This window comes from Eubalaena glacialis, chromosome 7, assembly GCF_028564815.1.
Source record: "Eubalaena glacialis isolate mEubGla1 chromosome 7, mEubGla1.1.hap2.+ XY, whole genome shotgun sequence".
In the NCBI taxonomy this organism is placed as follows: Eukaryota; Metazoa; Chordata; class Mammalia; order Artiodactyla; family Balaenidae; genus Eubalaena; species Eubalaena glacialis.
The window spans coordinates 33644071-33656398 of NC_083722.1; the positions used below are offsets into that span (position 1 = coordinate 33644071).

Here is a 12328-nt window from a genome sequence, read left to right on the forward strand (position 1 = left end):
CCTAGGCCCAGCGGGGTCGGGAGGGTGTGTTGGGTGACCCCGCTCACTTGGCCTTATGTGAGCGGTGCGTTCAGTAAGCCCCGGAAGTGGCCAGGAAAATGGGCTCTCGGTGTTACACCTATCTTGAAATGAAATCGCTTTTCGTAAAAAGCACATCCCTGGAACACTCCAAAGTTGCCTGATAGCAACCTCTGCCTGGGTCCCGCTGGGTCCCCATCATTTACTCTCTAGGGGAGGGGTCTGGGATTCTGTATTCTTAAAACCCCCAGGTGATTCTTCTGAGCGGGAAATTTCGGGAAACCTTGTTTTGTGCTGGCGGCCCCAAAGCCTACTTGGACCTAGATCCCAACAGCCACCCAGTCCAGGTGTTCCAACGCATCCCGCTGCCTTCTCGCCGTGTATTAATCCGTAGGTATTTGCCGGGCAAGCCGGGAAGCGCCGGCGGCATGAGGCTGCCCCTTGCCCGCCTTACTCCCAGGCCGTTGCGTCAACGTGGTGCATGTGGTTTTCTGCGGTTCCCTCGTGGGTCAGCCTCTCCGGATGGGAGTCCTTCGTGCACCACGCCTCATTCGTCTCCGTTTGCGGGTGTCTGGCAGGACGCAGGGGCTGGGTTTGAATCCCAGCACTCAGCAGCTGTGGGATTTCGGGCACATTACCTAACCTCACTGTGCCTCGGTTTCCTCTTTTGCGAAACTGGGATGGGATGGATAGCAGGGGGGAAAATGAGCTAATACACTCAAAGGGTCTATCACTGTGCAGACGAAGAGTAAGAGGTCAAGAAGCAGCGCCTAATGTTATTTCCTGAGCGGCGAGTGGATGAGTGGAAAACGCTCACAGGCAGATGTCTGGAAACCTGCGCCGCGCCTGCCCGCGGCGCTCACCTGCGGCTGGGGGGCACCCCCGCCCCTCACCGGGGGAACGTGCAGCGGGATGTGCGGGCTGGGGTCGCTGCGCAGGCTGAGCCGCCGGGAGGAGTCGGGGCCCAAACTTTGGCTGAGCGGAGCACCCAGCCCCTTTGTCTCCCCCGCCCCCTCTTCCCCACTTCCTGCCCAGCTTTAAACTCGGGATTGGCGGCGCGGCGGCGACTTTGTAAACACGCCGCGCCTGCGGCGGTGGAAACTGGTTCTGTTTGGGCGCCTGGGGGAGGGGTGCACGCCCCTCGCCGTGGCTGGAGGTGGCGACCCCCTCCCCATCTCCCCAAAGACAGAAGCGAGAGGTGGCGGGATAGAGTGTGTGCAGCCACAGTCGGTGCTCCGGGGGGCTCACCTGCCGAGGAGGTAAGCTCGAGGGCTGGAGAAGCCAAGATAGATGGATGGCAGCGTCTGCCCTCTTCGCTGGGGCCTCCAAGCTGAGGCTGGACACCTGGGCGGTGGGTCTGAGGTGGGGGGGTTAAGGAGGTCATGGTGTCCTCATCACCTCCCGGTTGTCTCTCAAAGCTCAGGTCAGTTTCTTTCTGAGTTGCACGTGGCTGAAGGGCGGAGAAGCCCCCCAAAGCCCTGAGCTTTCTCTGTGTCTGCACAGCCACCCTCCAAGCTGATCTGGAAGCCCAGTGACCTCACTGGGCTGTCTGTTGTCGTTCTTCATACCTCAGAGACGGGGTGGGAGGCGGAAGGAGGGCAGAAGCCGTGTGGGCAGGGAGCCTTGGGGTCATCCTGCCAGCCAGGGCCGAGGGAGGAGGCCAGAGGACGGGACTGGAAAGAGGGACCTCTCGGTGGCGGTCCCTCTGGTGTCTGATGGGTACACAAGTGACGGCTTTACCCTCTTCTGTGTCTTTTAATGTGTCAACAAGAGGAATAACTGAAGAAATTGGTTGCTGTTACTGAGGGAGCCTTAATGTATTCATTTGCAAACATTGATTGAGCACCTACTGTGTGTGGGATTGGATGGGATGCTGAGCGTGTGGTGATGTTATTCATCCACAGTGATATCGCCTGAGTGATAGAACAACAGAGACGAAGTGTCAAGTTGGGGTGGCTGGGAAGGCTTCAGAGAGAAGAGGACATTTGAGTTGGGTTCTGAATGATGAATAGTCACCAGGCAGAGAAGTGGGGGGAAGTCTTTGTGGGAACTTACTCATTCTGCAGAGCTGGACTGAACCCTGACTGTGGTGTTGGGCATTGGGAAACAATAGGGACCCAGAAACAGTTCTTGCTCTCTTTAACCCACTGTCTAGACCTGAAGAAGAGATAGGAATGAACAGGATGAATTCGGTGAAAGGCATGTTTCTGGGCTGGTCCCTAAGACCCCAGAAATTCCCAGCTAGGTGCATCTGGGAGAGTCTACCCCAGGGTGATGTAACAGTCATACAATCCTGGGGTACCCACCCCCCATCCCTGGTTGCTAGGACTGTTTCTTCTAACAAATCCTTGCTCTATGCCCCCCACCTCAATTCTCTTTGGAACTAGACATGAGTGAAAAGAACTGGATCTACCATTGCTTTCCTGAAGATTCTTCTGCTCTTTCAATTCCCAGGCTCATTTGAGAGATGGCTGACACGGTGAATTCTTTCACCCCCTGTTTGCTGTGGCTGCACTATCTGCACAGGCTAAATATTGGCGATACAATGGTAAACAAGTCAGAGCTTCTACTCCTCTGGAATTTAGGAGCAAAAGTATATCTGAGAATTCCAGCAGGATCCGTCCTTGAGACCATGACCTTCATGATCCCAAGTGCCTTTTCTTTCCCATTTTCCTTCCTTCAAGGGTTCAGAATACTAGCTAAGGCTTATATAACACTGTCAGGTACTCTTCTAAATGTTTTAGGTGTAATGTCTCATTTAATCCTCCTAACAGTTCTATGAGGTAAGCACTAGGCTTATCTCCATCTTATAGATGAGGAAACTCAGGCATGGAGGAGATAATTTTCCTAAAGAGGACAGGGTTGGGATTTAAACCCGGGTCACTTGACTTGGGAGACCCTGTTCTTAACCATTTGGCTAGTCTGCCTCCTTGACTGACCACATGGAATGTGCCCTTGAGCCAGGGGCTTAGGAATTTCCAAAAGGGAGTCTATGGTCCCGCATCTCGGGTGATACAGAGGAGAGCAATCTGTTAGCTGAGTGTGGGCGCTGGTGCTGTTTACAGGGAGCCCCAGCAGGCCTGGAGTAGGGTTGTGGGGACTACACAGAGCTGGTATCCTTTCCTAATGGCCGTGTGTGTGTGTGTGTGTGTGTGTGTGTGTGTGTGTGTGTGTGTGTTTCTCCTGAGTGAGCCTCAGTCACCAAGAGGAACAAACCAAGGTTTGATGCAAGAAAGATGCATGGAGGTGATGTGCCAGAATCTGGGGAGATGGGAAACCAAGATACCTCTTTTGCTGGGAATCTTTAAGAGCAGAAACCCTCAGATTCTAGATTCCAAGGGGAACAATCCAGCTTTGTAGCTGAGTAAGGAAGATGGTCAGGGAGTAGAAGCAATCTTAAGATGCGCACCTTACTTCCTTATAGCTGTTGCATTCCAAAGCTGCATCCCAAAGCTGCATCCACGCATCTGACCCCATCCCTCTAGGCAGACTGGGACTTGCCCATGATGCCAGCTGGGCCACAGGGCAGAGGTTCCATGGATTCCAGCCATTTTTCCACTACTTTTCTGAAACTCTAGATTTCTCACATGAGCCCTCTAAACAGATCTGGGGAGGCCCAGAGGCTGTCCCTCTCTGCCTGCAGTCAAACTACCTCTAGCCTCTGTCTTTGAGGGAGGGGTGTGGGTTGGGGGGATGGATGTTGATGCTGGGAGTTGAGGGTAGAGGGTGGCCACACCGAGATCACTGGTAAGCAGGATGTGAAGGTCAGAACTGTGTGGACCTCTAGGCCACTCCTCTACACAGACACCCTCCTTCCTCCTCATCGTAGGGTGGGGTGCGATGGAAGCCTCGGCATGCCCCAGCCCCCTGCCCCAGGCACTGTTCTCTAGGTTGAGAACAGGTTGTACTCTTGAGAAACCACAAGAGGAAGTTTAGGGAGGGCTGGGGGTGGGGAAAGTTCTGGGGGCCCTGCCAAGTTTCCCTTTCTCTGCTGAGCCGGAGGTGTGTTTATTTTGGTGTGTTTCTCTTGCCCTCAAAGACATTTAAATTTTAAACCCTCTGTCAAGGCCTGCCGCATTACGTGTGTGTGTGTGTGTGTTTATGCGTGTGTGTGTTTATGCGTGTGTGTGTGTTTATGTGTGGGTCGGTGGGGGTGTGGAGGTGGTCAGACACCCCTGGAAATAGGATTGCAACAAGGTACTCATTTGTTGGATTTCACCTGGGATTTGTGCTGGATGGGAAAGGCTAACTAACTCCACAAAGTCTTGTTTTCTCCTCTCTGCCCTTTCACCTTACTCTTCCCCAAAGCGCTCCCTACAGCTCCAAACACGAGAAAAATGTGGTTATAATGGCCACTTAGGAGCTGAATGATGTTGCCAGGAGCTGTCCTAAGTGTTCTACCTGCCTTATCTCATTTGATATTCACCGTAACTCCAGGTAGTAAATGCCTCTATTCCCAATTTACAGATGAGGAAACTGAAGCTCAGAAAGGCTTAGAAGCTTGCCTGAGGTCACACAGCTAGTAAGCAGCAGAGCCCGGATTTGAACACTGGTCTATCTGACTTCAGAGCCTGTGCTCTTGACGTCTATTTAATCCTCAAATTAGAGCATCAACTTCCCCAACCTATCAGACCCTGCACAATAGGAGGTTGAGATCCAAAGATGTTTTAAAATGGTGCTGCTAGTGTGGGGAGGGGGTGGTTTGGGTATAGAATTGGAAGAGAGATTCTCTGGAAGTTAATATATTAAAAAAAGATACCCGAGGGAAAGGAAGATGTAGTGGGTGAAAGGTTAAGGCCAAACTCTGGAATTTTGAAGCACTTGGGGAGAAGATTTGGGAGGGATATTGTAGCTGTGTTCAAACATTTGAAAGGTTGCCTTTGGTAGCCCCCAAGTAGGGGACTGGTGGAGACAGATTTCCAAAAAACATAAGCATTTTCTAACAAATAATTGCCTAATCCCCTTCTGCAGAAGTGAGTTCATCATCTAGGGGAGTCTAGAGCACATGCCTGGGAGGGGCTTTTGTGAGCAAGAAGGCCTCAGAGCCCCTTCCACCTCTAAGCCTCCCATGTGATTATTGACCTGCTTCCCTCCCCATCTGTCCACCAGGTGGAGCTGTTGCCCAGTGTGTGGCTCCAGGGCTGCTGGATGGGGTCGAGAGCGCCACCTGGTCCTTCAGCCACCAGCTGGTTTCCTGGGGACTATCCCCCACCCCTTCCTCAGCAATCTACACGCCAGGGGCCAGAGAGCCACTTTTGACCCAGCACAGCCCCTGTAAAATGCGCTCTCAGGTTTCCTCTGGGCTCAGGCCAGAACAAGCAGGCCTCCGCCCATGGGGCAGTCTCTCTTCCCCAGGTCAGGGATTCCCCTCCCTCCCTTCCTTCTTTTGCCCCTCCTTGACCTTCCTTTGCCCTGGAGGTAGAAGGATCTGTGTCAGGAGCAGAGGGCGAGACCAGCAGCCCTCCTGGGCATGGCCTTTCCTAGCATTTGAGGGCATGACACCCATGTCATGTCATCTCTTTTAAGATACTCAAAAGCCGCACCTCTCGGAAACTATTTGCCCTCAGCGGCCTGACCAGTTCTCCCACCCTGCTTAGAACAACCCCAGGACAGCCACTCCTAAGGAGAGACAGCAGGGGCCCAGACGTTGTCCCTAGGAAGGAGGGGCAGCACAGGGCTTGCCTGGTGCCTCGTTTGTTGACCCAGATCTGCTTGCTGTTCTCTGCCCCGCCCCCCAACCCTCGCCGCCCCTTAGAAAGGCCCAGGGCCACTGGGGCCCCAGGGGCACAGCAGGCAGGGCCCTGCATGTGCCAGGACAGAGGGTGCAGTTCCAAGCCCTGTGGCCAGAGGGCGCCATAGAGGCCAGGCCCAGAGAGCAAGGCCATAACCAGCATGTTTCAAGCACTTAGGAACTCACTACCCACCACCCTGTCAGGCAGGAGGCCCGTTTTATAGAAGAGCAAACCAAGGCACCGAGGGTTAAGCAGCTGGCTTCCAGGTACACAGCAGGACAGTGGCCGAGCTGGAAGTCTGACGTGGCCGTTTGGCTGTAAAGTTTGTGCACATGACCACTAATCCGTGCTTTCTCTCATGGAGTGGCTCAGAGGGGCCTGTGCTCAGTGCAGAAACCACCCAGGTTTGAGTCCTAGCTTGGCTTCTTCCTGGCTGTGTGAAACTCAGTTTCCTTACCCGTCAAGTGGGTGTAACTGTAGTCCCTACCTCACTGGCTCATTGTGAGGATTAATCGTACTGATATTCGTCGAGTGCTTACAATGTGCCAGGTGTGATCTTTTTTCACTGTAGAATTTTTTTTTTTTCTTTTTTTTTGGCTGCACCGTGTGGCTTGTGGGATCTTAGTTCCCTGACCAGGGATTGAACCCGTGCCCTCGGCAATGAAAGTGTGGAGTCCCAACCATTGGACTGCCAGGGAAATTCCCTTGCCAGGTGTGAAATTTTTGTGTCCTCACAGCAGCTCTGTGAGAGAGGTACTATCATTATGTCTTTACAGACAAGGACGCTGAGGCACAGAGTGGATACACAGAGCAAGGAGCCGAGGCTTCAGGGCCCACGCTCTGCACCAGGCTTAGGAGGTAATACACTCAAAGCCCTGCCAAGTGCCAAACAGGTCATAAACCCTTATACGTGATACCTCTGTCACCATCATATCATCATCACAATCATCTCCCAGACTGAGCTCCTGGGGCTGGGCATGGAGGGCTGTCCAGAAACAAGGGGGCAGCCCTGGTTTCTTTCCTCACCATCCCACCAATGACTTCATCTCATCCTCTTTTCTAGAATAAAAATCGGCCCACCAGTTCTGGCCTGTGGTCAGACAACTGGACAGAATAGTTGAAATTGGGACAGAAACTCCCAGTTCTGGCCCCAGTGCTGTCTGCTCCAGCTCGCCCTGCCTTCTGTTCTCTGTTCTCTTCCCTCCAGGCTGCGTCTCCTGGCCCCTCCTCTGGGGGCCCCGAGCTCTGGGAAAGGAAGCCGGAGCAGGGCCTCTGACAGATGCAGACCTTGGCCTCCAACTTGGCCTCCAGCTGGAGGTGTTAGAGGCTGTGGGAGGAGGAGAGGACTGGCCAGGGGACGGGAGGATGGGGCACAGAGGGCCCCGAGGCTGCCTTCCCCTGTCTGTTCTTCACAGACTCTTCTTCCTGAGCTCTGGTTTATTAAGCTCACTCTGCTGGGTGCTGAGGAATCAGCTTGGAATAAGACGCCAGAGAGCATTTACTCTACTCTGGCAAGTGGATATCACAAGCTGTCTTTGGATTATGGAGGGGAAGAGTGCTGTTTCCTCCCAACACCAGGCCCCTGAGAGTCAGGGCTGCTTTTTCCTTTCCTTCCAGCCCTATTCCCTTTTCTCTAAGCAGGATCTACTATAGAACCACAAACTTGGAGACTGTTCAGAGGTGGAATCTATTTTCATCCCAGTGAGGGAGGATCTTGGGGTTATAAACTCTCAGATGTACTGGATGGCTGAGCGTAGGCCAGGGTGTAGAACATTCTAGTAGTTTTCCCAGGCCCTCTCTCTTTTTCTTTCCAGTCAGCTGGTACCTGCTGGTCTTAGGGGCAGCCACCACCTTTTCTTAGAATTCTGCCTTTAGGACCAGGCTGAGTTTTTCCTCTTGGGTCTCTTGGTCTCCAAGTCTTTTTCTGCCCGGGGCCCAGCCTCTTGGGTTCTAACTCAAAACTCTTTCCAACCATTGGACATGAGCTTGGTGCTTCCTGGGTGGTCCTCAGAAGTCTTGCATCTCCCCTGCTTCTCCTCTGTTGCAGCTTCTAGGAGTCATTTTTGGTATTCCTTGTAGGAATCTATTGTGTGGATTTTCTCTGAACCCTCATTTCTTCACAGGCAGGTGGCAGTGAAGACTTTGGGGGTAATAAGCGCATATGTTTGCACAATACTTCCATGTGCCGGTGACTGTGGAAAGTGCCTACGTATAATATGTACCATGTGTAAATAAGTTTATAATAAATATGCATATTTATTAACTCATTTCTCATTTACTCCTCACAAGAATCCTCTGAGGTTTCCTCACTTTGCAGATGGAGAAACTGAGGCAAAGAGGTTAAGTAACTTGACCAAGGTCATACAGCCAGTCGGTGTTGAGAGCCCGGTGCTGAAAGAACCCTGACCGGAGTCAGACTTTTCGTGCACACTGTGAGTGTGCGTGTGTGTGTGTGTGTGTGTGCGCGCGTGCACCTAGGAGTGCCCATCCACCAGGGGCAGTGTGAGGGGACCCCAGGTTCCCTGTTGAGATGTCCTGAACACAGCATCAGGACCGGGGAGAGCAGGCTGGTAGGCCCCTGAACTGCCTGTGTGTGACAGTGTATTTGTGTATGATCTGCACATCTGTGTGGAGGCATGATGGTGTGGATACGCATCCCCCAGGCAAGCCCAGGGCCTCCTCTGTCCCTCAGTGCTCCTGGCTGGAGCTGCAGGCTTGTCTCCTAAGCCAATCAAGACGGCAGGGAAGGAGCAAGGAGGGCCCTGCCCTGCCCCAGCAGGCAGGTCAGGTGTTGCACACTACCCAGGAAGCAGGAGTGGGTGGTGGCGATGTGAGCTTTGCTAGGTGGGGCTGGGGCCCTGACCTTTCTGGGGCACCCTGGATGAATCAGCCCGACCACAGCTGCCTTAACTGTGACATGGTGCAAACAAGCTTTTCCTCCAGCTTCCTCCCCTCCCCCCTCCATGCTCATTTTCCTTTCCTTTCTCTCCTTGGCAGGGGTGTGCCACCAGGACAGTGGCTGTGGGCATACCTCTTGAGTTGGTGGTTAAGCTGGGTCCTGGTGCTGGACCTGCAACCTTTACCTTCTAGATACTCCATCCCAAAACGGGCAGCAGCTCCAGCCCGGGGTGGAGGCCACGTACCGTGCCCAGAGGACAGGGCTGTGTAGATGTAGGACTCGTGAGTTCACCCACCTGGCATATCCCTCCAACAACATCTATAAGCCTCAGAGGTTTTGTCCATTCCTCATTTACAGTAGAGCCACATTTTATGCTGTGTTGGGTTCACAGTCAGTGTAAAAACAAAACACGTGTCAACATTACTATTTAAGTCTCCTTAAACCACTCCTAAAACACAGTATGCATGGCTTGGGCATTCTCTCCCATCTCTAAGAATCTCCAGCACAGCCAGTTTTCATTGGGACAGATGGCAGAGTCTTTGGTGGAAGATTATGCTGAGCTTGGGGAAGGGCCCACGTTGTATGAACAATACGTGAGTTTCTGAGGCTGGTTGGTATCTCCTCCAGTAGATAATACTGGATTTGTGGTAGTTAAATGTGCACATTTAGGAATTCAGTATGCATTCGCTTATGGGCTCTTATGGGCTCCCTGGGTTGCAAGAAAGGTTTGAGTGACAGTACTGTGGGAATCTGGAGGAAGGAGCAGTTGCTTGTGGATGGAACCAGGAATTTCTCCTCAGAGGTGCCATTTTTACTTATTTATGGCCAAATTGGGTCTTCGTTGCTGCACGTGGGCTTTCTCTAGTTGGGGCGAGTGGGGGCTACTCTTCGTTGCAGTGCGGTGGCTTCTCTTGTTATGGAGCACCGGCTCTAGGGTGCGTGGGCTTCAGGAGTTGCGGTGCGTGGGCTCAGTAGTTGTGGCTTGCGGACTCTAGAGCGCAGGCTCAGTAGTTGTGGCACACGGGCTCAGTTGCTCTGCGGCATGTGGGATCTTCCCAGACCAGGGATCGATCCTGTGTCCCCTGCATTGGCAGGCGGATTCTTAACCACTGCGCCACCAGGGAAGTCCCGGAGGTGCCATTTGAGAAAATGAAAAAGGAGTGGATTTGATGGGAGAATATTCAGGAGCAATTTTAAATGGTGGTTTTTGTATCTTTTTACTTTTCTGAATATCTGAGGTTTTTTGTTTTTTTTTAACTGAAAGCCATATTATAGAAATAATCATTTTTCTATTCTTAATTCTATGGCAATTATTTGGCTTATTTATTCTGGTTTTTTTTGGCCGTGCTGCATGGCTTGTGGGATCTTAGCTCCCCAACCAGGGATTGAACCCGTGCCCCCTGCAGTGGAAGCGTGGAGTCTTAACCACTGGAACGCCAGGGAAGTTCCTAGGTTTATTTATTCTTTATATTATTATTGATTCTAAAATAACTAGCGGCTGTTTCTGTAATCACTATTATTTCTATAAGAATAATTATTCTTCATATGACCACTTCTTGTTTCTTTAATGGTTTAAAATCTCCAGCAACACACTGGGGCAGGGAAGTAAAACATGAGAAAGGGGAGAGGGCAGGGGCATTTCAGAGACCCTCTGTCTGCTTTAACTGACATGTTAGATCTCAGGCAGTAGTTCTCAAACTTTCTGGTCTCAGGAACACTTTACACCCTTAAAAATTATTGAAGATCCCAAAGAGCTTTTGCTTTTCAAAGTTGTAGCTATTGACATTTGATTTCTAATAAAAATATGTTAAATGAGAAATTTAAAAAATATTTATTAATTCCTTTAAAGTAACAATAAAAAAATCATTGCATGTTAACACAGCAGCATATTTTTTATAAGATAATAACTATATTTTCCAAAACAACAAAAAAAATTTGAAGTGTGGCCTTGTTTTACATTTTTCGCAAATCTCTTTAATGCCTGGCTTAATAGAAGACAGCTGGATTCTCGTATCTGCTTCTACTTCAGTCTGTTGCAATATGTTGTTTTGGTCAATTTGTATGAAGAAAATCGGGCCTCACACAGATACGTGATTGGGAAGAGAGGACCTTGTGGACCTGTTCCAGGGGCTTAGTGGGACATGGAGCTGGAAAGAAATTTTGGGGCGATGGTGGAGAAGCGAAATCAACAGTGTTGGGTTGGGGAGTTTGGATTTATTTAGGAGGTAATGGGAGCCATTGAAGACTTTTGAGCAAAGAAGCGACATGATCAGAACTGATTTCTAGGGCAGTAGGCAAGAGAGAGTCTACATAAAATAAAAAAGATTGAAACTAGGGTGACGCAGTAGAAATGGAAACAAGGGGGCGATTTGGCAAAATATTTTGAAGGTAGAAGCAACAGAACTTAGTAATTATTTGGTAGGAAGGTACGAAGAGTCATCCACCCTGTGAAATGGCTCTGCCCTTCCCCTGTTAGGTACCATGTGTACTTCTAAGATGAAGTATGTTGCCGTGTATTGTAGTTTGCTGCTAGCTCGCCTTCTCTCCTACTGGGCTACAGTAGGTGGTGAGTAAATGAATGGAGGAGAATTCAGGGACTACCCCAGGATAGTTCAGCCTGCGGGGCTGGCAGAATATTGGTGCTATTAAGAGAAATTTAAAGACCAAGAGGAAAAGATGTCCATTATCATTAAGTATCATCAAGTAAAGGGTGGGAGGAGATGTCAAGCTATTAATAGAAAATAGTGGGTGGACCTTGAAATATACTGTTCTCTTGGCAAAGAAGTCCATTTTCCTAGGTACTAAAGATTTGGGGAGAAATATAAAAAACATCTAGGACAGATTGGTCTTGATTGTTCTTTATTCTCAAGTAACTCAAGTTCAATTAGGGCAATGTTTTTCAAAATTAGAAATGTCTTCATTTTAACCTATTTCATACGAATGCACACAAACACACATACGTAAAACAAGTTTCATTCACTAAGCAATACTTCCCCTCACTCCAGATGATGTACTTTTGATATTTTCTTTTTTATGCTGTTGTTTCATTTTTTTAAAATGCTGGTCAAGATTAGCTTTATGGCTTCATGACCCAGTAAAGCATCCTGACTTGCAATTTGAAAAACGCTAAGTTGGCCAAGTATCAGTATTTTCAAGGTTCTGTTAGCAACAGAAACAGATTGTCCAATGTAAGGCAAAGGGAATTTATTAGAATAAGGTTGGGAACCCATAGACTCACCAGAAAGGCTGGAAAACTGGGAATGAGCAGAAAATGACAAAGTGCCTGAGGGCTGGGCAGAAGGACGGACAGCATGGTGGGAATGGACGGGCCGGCCCCTCCAGTTTCTGAGCTGCAGGTCAGGCGGGCTGGCTCCTGGATTTGCACTGGGGGAGAGGTAACCTCCTGAAAGGAAGTGACAGTGCTGTTGGAAAGGGGACGGTGTATTTAGCAGCCAAAAAAGAACAGTCTACAAAAGGGAACACGACTTAGGCACATAAAAAGATACCTAACAGTGAGTGGTGTCCCTACACGATGGTAGATCTAAATGGCTGTGTTCTTGCCTGTTGGTGACCTTGCCATGTGGTAAATTCTCCCTTCAGAAAGCAGTTTGGCTAAAGGTATCAAATCAAATGCCTCCAGAATATTCTGACCCTCTGCTTTGGTAATCCTACTTTCCAG

At 50.2% G+C, this 12328-nt stretch overlaps 1 protein-coding gene across 3 annotated transcripts in view; it reads left to right on the plus strand.

The window, feature by feature from the left end:
* Positions 1-922: 922 nt before the first annotated feature.
* CCND3 (cyclin D3) overlaps positions 923-12328 on the plus strand; it is a 79937-nt gene continuing 68531 nt past the window's right edge. The window contains exon 1 of one of the 3 annotated variants that reach the window (XM_061196232.1): positions 923-1277. The gene's annotated coding sequence lies outside the window, so the exon portion shown is untranslated. Of the gene's footprint in view, positions 1278-6526; positions 6609-12328 lie in introns of those variants that run through there. The other 2 variants (XM_061196233.1, XM_061196231.1) reach the window with 2 other exon arrangements.